Raw genomic sequence first — 16079 nt, 5'->3', positions numbered from 1 at the left:
CTTTAAGCCTTTTTTATATTGGGTCATCTTTTACTCATTTACCTATTCCAAGTAACAGAAATTTTGATCAGGGTTGCCCAAACGTTTTCATGGCAACTTGATATCCTAAAAGAATCATTAAAGATGACCACAAACTAGTTAGTTGGAGAGCACTCTAGTAGTATAATTATCGTTTACAAGTCTACACTCTAAATGAAACTGTATGAAGTGAAACAGTGTGTGCATGCAAAGCAGGCTCTTCAAAGTTTGTGGCTTTGAAAAGGTTGTATCGACGGTTCAGAGTGAGTATCTGTCAGAAGAGGGCTGCTGTGCTTCATTGTTCCCAGACAATATGTCCCACATCATATCCCAGGCTGAGGACAAAAGAAGTTGCAGTTCAGCGTTTTGGCACACAACACATTTTAATGTGGGGACAAGGGGGCGCGAAAGGGGGTACTCCTATTGTTGGCACATTTCTGGAACGTGTTCACACACAGGCAGACCGACTGACGGAGAAACACACACAGTGTTTTGTGAGCCTGTATGCTCAGTCTGGCAATAATGTAAGATTCCTTCTGTCTTAGTCCGTGAGTGTAGGATTTCTCACAATTAGTGGTCAGTAGGATTACCCACTCTTGACAGTGACTGAAAAGAAACACTGGTCTGACGTCAGCTATTTCCTGGCACATTTTTATTAATTTATTAGGTTATTGCAAGAGTCTTAGACAGCATCAACTCACATCCTTTACAAGTGCCTTTTCTGGTCATTGGCCACCTGTTGAGTTCTGTCTTAAGATGACCTGTAGGGGGAGGTATCAAACCACTGTTATCTCTCCAGTCCTAAAGCAGCAAAACTCACCCAACCAACACATACTTGCATGACCTGACCAGTCCTAATTCATTTCCAAAAATAAAGTCAACTTCACTTTATTCCAATATATATATATATCTATCTATATCTATCTATATATATACATACGCACATATCTATCTATCTATCTATCTATCTATCTATATATATATACGCACATATCTATCTATCTGTATATATATATATATATACATATCTATCTATCTATCTATATATATATATATATACACATATCTATCTATATATATATATATATATATATATATATATACATATCTATCTATCTATCTATATATATACACATATCTATCTATCTATCTATCTATCTATCTATGTTGTGGCTGTTTGATGTATTTGCAAGAGTGGTTCTGAGGAAATTTGGGTCTGTCTGGCCCATAAAGTATAAAATAAACACATTTTAGGAATTTGAAACAGATCTAATTGATGTTGGAATTAACTGGCCTAAATAACCTATCCTTTAAAATGAAATAGCAATTCACGATTCTGATTAGTTGTTTTGTGAACTGCAGTTTGTTATGAATATTTATATATTTCTATAAACGCTGTATCTCAAAGAATTATGCTGTCACAGTGTGGTTGTTTTGTTTTCTCCTGTGGGCGGATTTACGGTGGAGGCGTTAGCTGATGATTGACAATAGTAAAAGCCAATGAAAGTACAGAAATAAATGACTGAGCACGCCTTAATAGAATACTGACCAATGAAAGAGCAGAGTGGGCGGCCTCTGCGGTGAAAGCCATGTCCGGTATGCTACAGATCTCAGAACAGCGTTGTGTTGTCACATATCCTCACGCTAACGTTGTGTCTAAATAAACAAACCGCTTCCAAGTCAGCGCCTTGTCAGACCACTTTATTTGTCTTGTGGCAGAGCCGAGGCGTAACATTTTGAAAGGTTGTGTCCAGTAGAAAGGTGCAGAGAGCGGGGATGAGTGAAGGAGGTTAGAGAGGGGAAAATCAAGGTTTTATAGAGCAAGGTTTAAAAAACAGAAAAAACAAAACAAAAAACTGAAGTTTTTATCTCGAAGGAACCATTGGAGTACATTGTGACCAGCAAGAAACCATTCAGCTCCGACCTCCGATGCAAAGTGAGTACCAACATGTTGTATCTAGCTAAGAACTTATCTTCACAATCGCCAAGCCAGTGAAAACGAAAAGGGCAGTCCCGGCGAGAAATGGACATGGTCGAAAATATCCTTACACTCATACGGGGACCACGGAGGGTATGGCTACAACGCGGTGTGTGTGTGTGTGTGTGTAGAAACTGAGTGGCAAATGAAGTAGCGCGAACCTAACGGCGTCCCGAGGTTCGGGATGTAAAAGTAGCCGTCCGGCGAGCCTGGCCGCTCGTCTTCTCGTTAAAGCTGCTTTTTCCTCAATCGAAAAAACAATGCGACGCTCCCTCTGAAACTTCACGCACACCCGGGGTCGTCCAGTTTCCCCAGCAAACACGACTTCGCGGCGCCGCTCGTTTCAATGAAACTTCACCTGACGTCTCCTATCGAGGGTGTGTTTTCGTGGGAAAGCGAAGGCGGCTGAGAAGCGGGGCCAGCGCAACGTTTCTGCGTTTACCGCGGTTCAGCCGCTGTAGTAATAGTGACAGTACGTGCTACGTGCTACGGCGGAACCTCCGGGGGAATAGTCTGGGTTTGCTCACGTTCGCACAAAGCCACGGCGACCGAAGTTCTCCTCGTGACACAACGCTCAACTTCCACAAAACACCCACACCCCGAGCACGGAGGTTCCTGCTCTACCAGGAAGTGCGGTGTGCCGTGTATCTCGGCCCGAGGGAATGCGGAGTGTTTTTTTTTTTTTGGTGCCCGGCAAAGTCGAGCGGTGGTGACACGGAGCTCGTCACTGGCTGACAGCGCCAAGCCTCTGAGCTCTGGCAGCGCACCGGGGAGACTCAGCACTTGGCCAGCCTCCATTGCATCCGTTGCCTCCCAACTCAGCCACTCGCCTCGCGTACTTCGAATCTGCGTGTTATAATGATACAGGGCACCATGTGTTTTTGTCCTCCAAAATTCCTTCATAACCACTATTGCTCTGCTGTGATACACACGAGGCCTTGTCACAGGATATATTCCAGACCCTTGTGTATCTTTACTTCAACATGAAATTGTCTAATAACCCTCTCTGAAGCCACAGTATCGCCAGTTTCTTTCTGTGGTTAAAAGGTTCAGAGAGAGCCAAGATGCCAGTAGTAATTTCTTGAAAATGGAAATGTTATCGTGTTTCATTCCGCTGAGTCATTTGTTCCTTGTGACAGTTACACGTACTTGCGTACTTATTGAATGCACACATGGCCGTCGTTTCGCAGAGGTAGAGTGGGGCTTCAGAAAAAAGTTAAGTCCGTTGTTTTAACGGCTTGTGTAACTCCAGGTTAAAGGAGCACCTCTACAGGGAACATCAATCAACCAAGACACCGGAAAAGCTGCATTTCTTTGTTGTGCAGCATATCGCGTTCCAAGATGTTAAGTTGAGATCTGGCGTGTAATATTGCAAATTTCTCCATCAATTTCTCATCAATCTCACTGATTGCTTGCTCGCCAGGTACAGCATCATCCGCATAATGTCCCATCGCTCTTTGTTTCTTTTTTGCTCCCATCCCCGTCACTGCTGTGGTGCTGTGGTGTGCTGGTTTGGAAAAGAAGAAGACAGTGAGAGGATCAACCTTCTTTCCCTTGTATTTGAATGCCGCATAGGGGACCCTCCTGAGAGCTGACACTTCTCTGTGTAAACGTTGAACTTCAACGGTTTGTCTGCGGTTTTGGCCAGCTCCTTTGGTCTCAGTGGGAATAGCCCAGTTCTTCTTTTAAATCTTGCCTAGAAAAAGGTGGGAGGCCTTTATTTTGAATTCCAACTGGGCAGGGAGAGTCTCTTAGTAGACTTTGATTACAAGTGTTTTGGCCTTATAATCTCTGGTTGATATTTATGAGGTCAGTTGCGTAGCAACATGACAAGGTTGTGATAGCTTCACTTTGCCCTTGTTTTACAGATTCTTCACTGATGATTGGAGGTAAGATACAAGGTGTTAATGGCTGCTTAAGTTTGCCTCCTGAAAGTATTCATGGCTGGACTGAAACAGATGCCTGTTTCTTGATTTTCACGCGCACAGTGGTATAGTGTGTTTGTGTGTGTATAGAGGCAGCTGAGGTCAGAGTGGGGTCGGATGCGGCGGCTCAGACAAGGCACAGCGTAGGAGGCTTTGCCCTGTGTTGGTTGTCTGAACAGGTGTCTCAGAGCTGCAGCTCCACATAGCTCACATTCCCGAGGTTTTGTTCCTGGCGTGACGGGTCATCGAGTAGGGGGAGGGACGTGTGGGAACTGAGAATGCTATGTGTGCAGGGCTCAACTCCTAGAAGGAATCTGAGCAACCTGCTGATTGAGACAAACGCTCCCTGTCATTGCAACCGCCTGGCTAGTGTTGATGAGAAACCTATCAGCAGGCCACTGCGCTGTTCATGGCCAGGGACAAAGCCGAGAATTGACTTCCATCACTGCTCGTCAGCAGCAAGGCTATTTTCTTGGAGCTTATGGGTGGGCAGGACACAGCGGCTTAAGACTCTTAATCCAAGCATTAGTTTGGATCACTATCAGCTAACTCGGATTCACAGGAAATTGCCTTCTCTGAAGAGAAAACGTAATTTCAGTCACCTCGTCTACTTACTCAGTACCAAGAATCATTTATCTTAAAGGTAACCGGAGCTAAATGGAGCATTTATTTTAAGTCCTTTGCAAGAATAAGCAATAAGTAACTGTTCTTATCACTGCAACCGCCTGTTGACTGTGGGCAAAATTAAAATTTATATTTTTGATTTTTTTTTTGATTTTTTTTTTTTTTGCAAAGCGGTAAATTTATTCAGTACTGTGGTATACAGTATGTCAGCAAGCTGAGAAACTTGCCAGTAAAGGAATGCAGTCATTCTGGTACTGAAGTGAAGGAAAAGACTAAAGCAGCCAGAGAATGTAAAGAGAGGCTGTCAGATTGCTTTGGCCACTCTTAATACTGACTCTGTTTCAACAGCCTTGGCTTGTAATGAGTTCACTGCCTCTTCGTCAAGCGCTGAATGGTTTCTGAGCTCGGATCTCTGAGTGCTGCCTCTTGACATATTGAGGTGAACCTACTTTACTAACAGCCACAGCTAAACTTGGTAACATATGAAATATGAATACAAGTATGTTGTTGCTGTAGCTTAATCCAGTTTTAAGGCCGAAGACAGACTGATCAAAACATTTTTGTACTGCTTACTGGATTTTTGTCTGAAGTCTTAAACGTTTTTCCATGATTACACTTTTGCAGAGTGTTGTGGTCTTTTTTTGTGAAATTGAGAGCTAAAACGTGTCAAGCTTATGAAAGCAAACGTCCAGGGACCACAAGAAAAAAAATCTGCTCTCAGAGGAAAAGATCATTTTTGAATCAATCTGCCTTGGCTTATCACTAACTGAGGAACTCATAGTCACACTTCTGGTGGACTGAGCAGTATATAAACATAGGGCAAGACATTCGTATGGCCATCCAACCATCTTTAGGCCCACTGACACAGCTGTCTTTCCATCCACTCACCCGTCCATTCATCAAACTGTTCTTTAATTCTTTGTTACTCATCAAACCACCCACGTGTCGCTCATTCCTTTCATCCATCTATTTATCCATCCACCCCTATATCCACGCTTAATCACTATCTTACTCCATGGTATCACTAATCTCTATCGCAAGTCCGCTATGGACTCGTGAGCCTCTTGCTGCGCTGCTGATCTCAGACAAAGAGCTTAAAGTGATGTACTTGGCAGGGTCTCTGGCGGGGTCACAGGTGATGAGCATCACTAGTAGCGATGCTGTGTTGTTTTGCCCCTGCCCGTCCTACAGAGGTGTAGGGTTTCTCTCAGCAACACCTAAGTCTCTGCAGTGCTGTGCTGGAATGAGCACACCCAGCAGATGCCAGCCATCAGACACCGACGCTGGCTGTGTTATATTCCAGCTTGTGTACATAAAACGCTATGCCCACCGTGCAGGCATGCTGCCCTCTTGACTCCCTGTGGGCCGTTTTTTAATGGCGAAAGCAGGGAGACTAAGTGAACGGTGGTGGGAAAGCAAGTCAGACCCTGAACCCTCAGAGAGAAGGTTAAGCTATTATGTGTTGCTGTATATAGATCTAGATGTGAGGGGTCAGAAAGTGTGGTGTTTTGTTGTGGGACACTGTTTGTTCCTGTTTTAAGATATTTACTGTTAAGGAGTGCAGTGCTTCAGTTGCCAAGAACAGTGCTCTTCTTATTCAGCTAAACCTGTAGCCTAAAAGCATGGTTTGCACATGTTCAATATTAGCCTTGGGCTAATGAACTTGTACTGCGAGCTCTTGCTGTGGAAATATTGTATACCAAAAATGCCTTGATTATATGCTTGCAAATTAGATGTTTGTATGGTTTTTTAAATCCGCTGTTAAATCCAAAACATTGTTTAAAAGGAATTGCTGCACAATGAAGTGGAGGCATACTGTATGCCTGTAACAGCTTGTAATCCATTGTCAGTAGTCAGCGAAGACTATAGCCTCACATAGCGAGGCGGTAGGTTTACTTGACTGTCAAGCTTATTTGTCAAGTGTTGTTTCATTTATGAGTGTTTTCCATGCGTGGCTCCTGCCTCCTGCATTACTATGCCTTTTCCCTATGTGGCAGCCCTGTGAATAATTCAACACATGTGGAGTGAACATAACTGAAATAGGCCAAGCTGTGTATACGTGTTTGTGGCTCTGTCGGGTAAATCACAGCAACCGTAGAGGATTTTTACAGTTCCGAATCCTTAGTAGCTATGCTACTGTTGTATGCTCACGGTGATGGAAATTTGACTCAAGGAATTCTCTGAATTAATGTAAAATGGTGTAGATTTGAACACAAGGAACTGAGCAAATAACTACTTGCCGAGGTTGCCACTTGACTCCACAGCCTCAGGTTTGCACCATCAGCATGACACGATCTACGACACTTGTCAGCGACGAGTATCCGATGCTGTATTAATGGACCAAATGGTTGCAATATTCATGTAGCGTGTGTTGAAATTTCGGAGTGCTCGTGGAGCATGGTTACCATACACTGGTCCTGTGACTGGTGTTTGCCTTCCTTTGCCTTAATCTCTAAAGATGACAGCAACAGTAACTTGACCATGCCGCATAAGATATAGACTGTACTTCATCTAAGGGAAACAAAAACACAGTTATGTTGTAACACATACATTTCACGCTGATGTCGCCACCACCTGCTCCTTGTTGCTGTGAGACCCTTTGCTTATATCAAGTAATAGAAGTCTAATGGTCAAATGAAAAGTGACATTCAGGAGAGAATAGGGACCTAATGTTGGATCTTGTTTTGCTTGTTTGACCTACATAAGCTCCCTTCTTCTTTCTTCTGCTACCTTGGTGTATCCTACTTTCACCACATGACTCCTCCTGGCTTGTGAGCTGCAGCAATGTTTGATATCAAATGCGACAAGGAGAGAAAGCTCAGATGGTAAAGTGTTGATTACCTCTCTGATAGTTTGTAATCTTGTAAAGCTAATGTCATTTACACACATTTACTCAGTGGATGGCTGCATTTAATTATATCATGCTTCGTTTCCTGGGTCCACTCATGTATTCCACCCATGAGCATGCAGTGGTGCAAGCATTGATTTGATGACTGGCAGGAGACAGGAGGAAGAAATAGGGAAGCCTGAGTAATTTGCTATACTGGGTTCTTTGTGACAGCGGGTGGGGATTTTACTGAGGACTTGAGCCCATCAGAATAGTGCTGATTAGCTCGAGGGTTTTCGCTAGCTGCCTGTTTTCTCTAAGTTGGCAAGGACACCTTCCAGACAGCAGCACAGGCTTTCACGAGCTAAATCCCCCCCATTGTGCGTGGTGCGTCTCAAGTAGTGTCATCTGTAGCTCTGTACGCTTTTTGCTGTGTTTCCTGCTACCTCCTTCTGGCTGCAGGCCCCCCAAGGCTGAGTTTTCATTTGCCTGTTAACTTCTCGGCCCCTTATTCACCTCTCTACTACACTCCACAACACGTAGATGATTGGCAAAAGGAGGTCTGTGTGCATATGTGTGAATGCACCCTTTTGTTTTAGAACTTGAAAAGGTGTTCTCAGGCCTCTGTGTGTATGTTTGTATGTGCATGTATCAGACAGGTATCCATTCATCTTACGACCAGCGTAGACCCAGTCTGTGCCTATTCCCTCATTACTCATTAAATGCAATTAAGGCAATTTGACTGTGAGAACCCCTTCAAACCAGCTTATTAGAATAATTAACTGTGCAATCTTCAGTCTTTGATGGCGTGGCCTATGTGATTAAAACTATTCAGCCTGGATGATGGTAGGCAAGGAGACAGGACTGTGTGCTATCCAAACCAATGAGAGTCTGTGTGCTATACTCTGTGCCCTGTTAATCAAGTTACTTTTGTTTGAAACCACCCATTATCCTCCCCCATGTTAGTCATTTCTTACCTGTCCACTAACTGGTTGGTTTAGTGTCTCAGTCATTCAGCTGTAACCCTAGTTGTGTTAGTCAAGCATTACAAGTGACCGAGTAAGGTTTTGTCAGATCTGGTGGAAAGAATAAGGCTAAGCATTTCTTCTTACTGGAAGATGGTGGCAGATGTAGCTTAACCCACTGCACTGTATTCTTGTTTAAGTCAAGATGCAGTAGCGCGCTTACAGTTGATTCAAAACTCAGCTGCACAACTGCCAACTAAGACTGTGCATTGTTTTCATATCAGGATTGATTACATAATCCTCCTAATTGCTTTTAAGGCCTTGCACAACTTGGCGCCACCATATATCAGTGAATCACTGACCTCATATAAATCCCTTAGGCCTGCGAGGTCATCAGGACAAGGGCTTCTGGTTGTGCCATGCTCAAAGTTCAAGACCTGTGGTGACCGAGCTTTTGCTCTCCTGGCCCCCAGGTTATGGAACAGTCTCCCTCTCGGGGTCAGGTCTGCCAACTCAGTTGAGTGTTTTAAATCTCATCTCAAGACCCACAGTGCCCTTTCTCAGAGGCGTTTTTTTGAAGCTTTCTTCCCTGATTTTTTTCTTAGTTTAATTCTTTTAATATTTTTTCTTGTCTTTGATTGAATAATGTATACATATGCTTTTGTCATCGTATTTTTTTTAATGTGCACCTCGTGAAGCACTTTGTAACTCTGTTTTGAAAAGTGTTATATAAATAAAAGCTTTACTTACTTACTTACTTACTTGTAAATGAGAAGTTTAACTCATTAGCGATATATCTCACCCATGATCAACACACTCAAGGGTTTGCCTTTACAGCATTATTTGGTCCAGTATGACCAGTAACTTATGGTGGCTAATATTATCTAATGTTGGCAAACTTTAGATATATATTGCTGTGTAAGTGATGTTACTGAGTCAGTTCACTGACTTTAAGATTTTATATACTTGAGCTACTGTTGAACTGTTTTAGCATTTACAGTTAACTTTTAATTGTCACTTGTGGCCACAGCATTCAGCAAAACTTCCCTAGGTTAAAATTAAGCCAGAGTTTTTTTTTTTTATTGCTAGATTTACTGCCAATATCTACATCATAGTTTCCTCCATTGTTTTATTGTGGAGCTGCTCCGGTTCACCTGAAACAGAGCACTCCTTGCTAATGAAAGGGAAAATGTTCAATTTTTAAAAAAAAATTTCACACTAGGTTTAAAACACTGTGCTGTGTGGCACCACACATTAAAGGCCACATAATTCATGAGTGAGCAGACACTTTGACTTGTCATTGCAGGAGAAGCAGGGACGTTATTAATAACAATAACAATGGCTCTGTTCTATTCAAGTGTCCCAGTGAGCCGTGACAGTGTGCAACTGTGCCACCATACAAAGTAGCACAACCTGGACACTGAAACGGCTAAATGGATTTCAGCCATCATTAACTGCATTATTTGCACTTGTGCTTTTCCTACTGTGACGATTAAAAGGTCTTATTGTTACAGTAGTTATCATACAGTAGAAGACAACATTATTAGCACATTTTTCATCATCAGTGATGAATGGATTAAGTATATTGCATGTCTGGGCGTGTTCATCAGTCTTTAACATCCCCCAGAAAGTATGACTCTCAGAAAAGTTCTGTTTGCCTGTGTTTACTATATTTCCATTGTGTTTCTTTATGTTGGATATGTTCCTTGTGTTGTTGCATGCTTGTGTCTTCTGTATTTCCAAATGTCACATAGTGTATGTGTTGTCAAATAGGTGAAGATATTTTCTTCATGTAGTTGATTTTTTTTTTTCTATTTGCATGTTTTTTCTTAAATTTTGGTGCGATGGGCTCTCTCAGCCACCACACCCGAACTGCGACTAGCTTATATCACGTTGTTTATATTTTATTTGAAGTAACGAACGTTTCCTTTGGTAAACATCCACCCATGTAGATGCCAGTTGCCAGTTAATAGCAATCCGTTTTGCCAGATTGGAGGTAAAATGTCCAAAAGATAATACAAAATCAACACGAGAAGCTGCCATAATTTGAGTTTAACGTTGCCACAGATGTAATTTGGTATTTGCCCTTTATTCAAGATTTAAAACAGCTGTAATCGTCCTCTGCTGCCTATCAGAAGCCTGTCCTATATCAAAGGACAGGCTTCTCTCCTAACTTAGCTGTTAGCTCACCACTAATTGCTAGGTAACCATATGGAAGTTTTTGGATCTGGTGAAATTAAAGTGTGATATTTATAGTTTGCTTTGGGTTGTCAGGTTTTGATAACAGAAGGCATGTGGTGTTCATGCAGCAGTGTGCGTAGGAGTAGTTTACTTTGTCCGCAATGATGGTGACTGTACCATCATGTAGTCTGCAGAGTAAGTTTGGATTTGAATAGTGTTTGAATAGACGGACTCCGCAGGGTGGAGTTGGGGTTTGCTTTGTAGGTTCACTGGGTCACAGAGTTTGTTTATAGTGCATAGTACATTATAGGACTATGGCTTTGATGGACTGAAATGTTTTGTTTGTATGGTGTTTTTTCCTTTAATTTTTTTTTTTAACAATTACAACGTGGAAAACCCAATAGATAATACAAAATACGTAACTGTGATAGACAAAATACATACAATTATACACTAGGCAGGAGGTGTTGAAACCATATAATTCATTAAATAATTCTTTACAATTTAAGATAAGTAAATAAAATAAAATTCCAATAAGAAAAAAGGAGAGCGAGAGAGGGCATCCACTACCCTTGTCCATGAAAAGAAAGAATACGAAAAAAAGTTGGTATAACTTTAGAGGGTCTATCAGTATTGTGTCCCCATAATCAAGAGGACTTAACAAGAGTACTCAAATATTATTAATATTTTGCATATTTCAGTTTCTGGCTTGATTAAAGTGATTTATAATAGGTAACAATAGTTTATAGAATTTATCCTCCTGTTGTCTCAATGAATATTTTATTTTTCTAAATCTAAATTATTCAAAATAAAGTAAGGTTCAGGTGTAGGCATAGTTTCTGCACACGTTAGCTGAGATAGTTGTTCATATATAGCAGATATGACAAGTAGATCTTTAAAAAAAAAAAGAAAGTCCATAATTGATTGTTTTGGAGCCCAGTCATTATTTTGCTTAACAAGGCTTTACACTTGTAAATATTTTAAAAAGTGTGACTGAGGCAAATTATATTTACTTTTGTAGTTACTCACAGGGTTGAAACACGTTGTCTATAAACAGATCTATGAAATTTTGAATTCTTCTCTCAAACCAGTCATCAAGTAGACTATTGTCACACTATGGCACAAAAGCATGATTGCTTTACGGGGGTTAATAAAGAGTAGGTTTGCTCCTGGATTGACATGTTACTGGATAAATCAAAACCTATAGCACCTGCAATATAGACCGGTCTTAATTTCTAAAGTGTTCAATCCAATTGAGTAGTCGAGGTTAACGATGCAAGTCTAAATGATTATTGAAGTAATAGACTATTAATTTTTCTTAAAATAGTTTAGATGTCTATTTTAAGAGGTCTGATGTGATTTATGACATAATAACTACCAAGATGCTGCAACATTGGTACTGTGGTTCTCCTCCAAACCCAGGCTCTCACAGTTGGCCATTGTAATGGCTCTTGCAATGCTTTTTCTATACACCCAGTTTCCTCTCTTATTTCCGGGGTCGTCGGCACCAGATAGAGACAAAGCAGCCCTTTCTTTGTCTGTTTTGAAGTTGTCCCTTCAGCGGCTGGATGCTAATCTGACTGACCATCAGCGGCTTCTGTCACCGTCAGGGAAAGCCAGATACAGAAAGGCCAAGATAGATGACTTGACCATTTGGCATCCAGTGAACAGAGGAGTATTGTGTGCCAGTGGGCCGCTGTGGAACAGAGTGCTTATTTAATACCAGTACCAGTGGACTGCGAATTCAGATCTGCAGGAGAAGGATATTAACAAATGTGCAATATTTAAAGGGTCAGTTTCAAGTTTTCAATGTTAACTTGCTGGGAGACCATATTCTTATTTCTTTCTTTTTTTTTTTTTTTTTTTTAAATCAGCTACTACAAACCTTTGGCTGTTGATCTGACAAGAGCCTGCAGAGGAAACAGTCTCATGTAAAGTGTCATCATTAGTCAGTGTCACAGGATCATGCTGTGAGCTGGCTTAATATAGCAACACTAGTCACAAGGTCAGCAAAGGTTAAAGATTCAAGGACCGTGTGAGGAAGAAAAGATTCTTACTTTAGAAAGGTAAGATATTTTAGCCAATACACTGCATTCCAGTTGTGCATTTTTTAAGCCTTGACTTGCAAATATAAAGTTAAAATTTAATCTCTAAATAAAGATATTGTATTTTGAAATTCAGCTCTTCAGATTAGTTCTTATAAACTCCTGGTCCTTCCTGTATGTGTCCTGGAAAGGCCCTGGCTGCTACTACCCACAAGAGAAGAAAATAATATGCATGTTAAGCTTTAGATAGGGACAGAGCAGATCACAGTGGCTTTGTTAAACCAAGCTTACTCTCACATTACCTGGCTTTTTCCTGGACTGTCTTTAAACATTCAAAAACAGTGGATCGTGGTTCCACATTTAGGTGCAAAGAAATAATCATTCACATAATAAAACTTCATTGTCTTGCATCTGCTTAGGGTGTGTTAGATAAACTCAACTGGATTGGTTTCTATAACACCTGACGGCTCCGGATGGCAAATACAAGTGCAGTGTGTTAAGAGAAAACAACGATTGTTGGCAGAGGTGAGATGTAAAAATAACATCTCTAGCACCTGAAGTTAATATGTGTACACAGATGCAACGTGAATATTATTTCTGGTCTGAAACTTTGGTGTATAAGTGTATCACAACCATCCCAGGCCTGAAGTTACATTGTGTACACTTACACACAGAAGCCTGTGACCAAGTCAATTTGCAGTAAATCACATCAGCTAATGTCTCATCTTCAGAGCAATGGTGGAAGAGGTGCTTATGTTGCAAAAATGATCAGATCCTACGAGGGGTGGATGGGGTTGGAGGGAGATGATGATGGAAAAGTTGATTGAAAGTCCTCTCTTTACCTAATTAATGAGAGATTTCTGTTGGCAGAAAACTTGTTGTTATTGGAAAAGTGTGTTTGTCATACACACAAGACAGGCGTAAGCCTCGATGATGATGTAACTGTTCACAGAGAGAGAAGCAATGGTACAGCATTACGTAGGTCTGTGTAGACCATTTCAAGGTCAAAACCAACCTGGAGTTGAAAATACCGTGTGAAAGCATAAAGATTAGATCCCTTGCACCAGCTTATCCTGAAATCCAAGTGTAACTTTATTAAACAAAAATGTCTCCACTGGTGTTCTTCTGCTACACAGTTACAGGATACCCCATTTTGTCTAATCAGCAGACAGAGAGGGGTCAAAGGTAAAGCCAAGAGGTCAGCTAGCTATCCTAGGCTTGGGTTTCAAACCAGTTTACTGTGTTAGCCTACTTAGTGATGGTTCTCAACTGTCATGCCCCTACACAGCACAAATTGTGTTCCAAACAAACAGCAGCTGATTTTGCTGAGTAGCACAACTTCAGCAGGAGAGAGGAACTAATAATCAGTGAGCTCAGCAACTGGACTGTACCACTGACATATCATTTTACATTGTAACCCAATAAGATTAATCCTCTGTAGGTTGGTATGTGTCATGGGTTTATTTAAAAGTTGATCTTAACTAGTTAGGTCATCTTTCCGGTATGTTGGAACATGAATTCTCGTACCACCACCAGCCTAGCCTTGTACGTTCCTAGAGGAATATATATTTAATATAATCCTAAACCTATCAGCCGGCAACATCGCTTTGGACGGAGAAACCACTTTGAGACAAAGATGGTGGAAAGGAATGTCCAAGTGTCGCCTCAGGTGAACTGGTTTTAATCTGGTCTTGAATAAACACAGTAAGGACGTGAGTCTTATACCAACAGTGATGAAGAGCCTTGCTTGCATGCAACACATAAATGGGTAAACTTTGTAAACAGATTTGTCTGAGTACCTGTCCACTCATAGTAGTTTTTCATTAGATGTGGATAGATGGTTGTAGAGTGAAGCACACAGGTATGGAAGAACATGTCTCTGTCATGTGTGTAAATAAGAGTAAATGCCAACAGACAAACTATTCTTTTGTGCAATTTAGTGTGTGAGGATTCTGTTTAAAGTAAAACATCCCCATCTACTCAGCAATCAGACTTTCCTGAAATTAACCAGATATTTTACTTGCACCGGTGTGACAAATCTGCTAATGATGCAGGTGTCTACCAGGCATCTTCTATTGCAGGTTTTGACTATGCTACACTTAAATAAGCCCAGTAGGTGCATGTTTTGCATTACCACACAGTAACACCATACGGCCCATCTTACGCAAATGGTCGAGTTTACAGGTGAAAATTTGGGAAATTTGTAAGTTCTTCTGTCCTTCTAAAGTAATGAACAAATTTAACTGATATGATATATTGTCATCTCTTTTAAAGTGGCAAAATATGGGATGGCAAACCTCCCTCAGTAGCTCTGATTGTCTGGTGAGTATCACTAATCATAGTGAAAGAGTGAACCTTACATTTCTCTCCTCTTATGTGTCTGTTGGGTAGACCGTGAGAGACCTCTCTCTACTATTGCTTAGGATTGTGGTTGCGCATTTAGGTGCGAAGAAATAACCTTTCACATAATAAAACTTGATTGAATTGTGTCTACTTTGGATGTGTTAAAGAAACTTAACTGGATTCATTTATATATAACACCTGACAGCTCTGGATGGCAAATATAATTGCAGTGTGTTAAGAGAAAACAACGGTTGTTGGCAGAGGTGAGATGTGAAAATAACATCTCTAGCAGCTGAAGTTAATGTGACGCAACGTGAATATTATTTCTGGTCTGAAACTGTGGTGTATAAGTGTATCACAACCATCCCAGACCTGAAGTTACATTGTGTACACTTACACATTAGCAGTTTTCCAGGCAATTTCCACATATGAACTCCGGATAATGTCTGGAGAATTAGGTCCGGGCATTTTCCGGAGCTGCCCTCTCACACATGTAGAACACGACCGGAGATTGTCTGTGTCAGCTGCGTTCTCACCTACTGGAAGCACTCCATTTGGTTTAGGCGAAGGGTGGCGCCTGGTTAGAGCGTGCAGGAGGTGGGATAGAAAACGCCATCAACATGCCCACGCGCTCGCTGTGGCATTACATTACATTACGCGACTCTTATTAGGGAACTAGCAGGGTAAAGGCTGTTTATTGTCCGGTTCAACTGATTCCGACATTTACATTCACCCAGACAGCTCCTCTGGGTAATGTCTAGACAAGTTCGGGTTTGCAGTGCATGTGCGGAAGCAGCTATAGAGGCACACAGGAACCTGTGACCAAGTGAGTCATATCAGTTAATGTCTCATCTTCAAAGCAATGGCGGAAGAGCAGGATGGAGGTGGAGGGAGATGGTGACAGAAAAGGCCTGAGGCTTTCGTCATTCCCTTGTACCCTTATGTCAATCATCGGCTCAGTTCTTCCTGACACAGGTGTGGAGAGTCAGCTGTTGTAGCCCGCTGTGGCTTTGTTTGGGAGCGCTGAGGAGACAGATAAGAGCTGACGGAAGTTTGAATGCCTCTAAGATGATGTGCATACCCTTGTAATAACATTTGCATTCATGCAAAGGCACATGTATGTATTTTCGTCATAATGTGGTGCTTCATTATCTTGTCATATGATACAAAGTG

At 41.5% G+C, this 16079-nt stretch overlaps 1 protein-coding gene across 2 annotated transcripts in view; it reads left to right on the top strand.

The window, feature by feature from the left end:
• Positions 1 to 1627: 1627 nt before the first annotated feature.
• Positions 1628 to 16079, top strand: part of mpp7a (membrane palmitoylated protein 7a) — a 133951-nt gene continuing 119499 nt past the window's right edge. Inside the window, exon 1 of one of the 2 annotated variants that reach the window (XM_040127228.1) lies at positions 1628 to 1954. The gene's annotated coding sequence lies outside the window, so the exon portion shown is untranslated. The remainder of the gene's footprint in view (positions 1955 to 16079) is intronic. The other variant, XM_040127227.1, reaches the window with a different exon arrangement.

Source organism: Xiphias gladius, chromosome 5 (assembly GCF_016859285.1).
Source record: "Xiphias gladius isolate SHS-SW01 ecotype Sanya breed wild chromosome 5, ASM1685928v1, whole genome shotgun sequence".
In the NCBI taxonomy this organism is placed as follows: domain Eukaryota; kingdom Metazoa; phylum Chordata; class Actinopteri; order Istiophoriformes; family Xiphiidae; genus Xiphias; species Xiphias gladius.
Note: the sequence above shows the minus strand (reverse complement) of the source record. Positions and strands in the feature narration are given on the sequence as shown.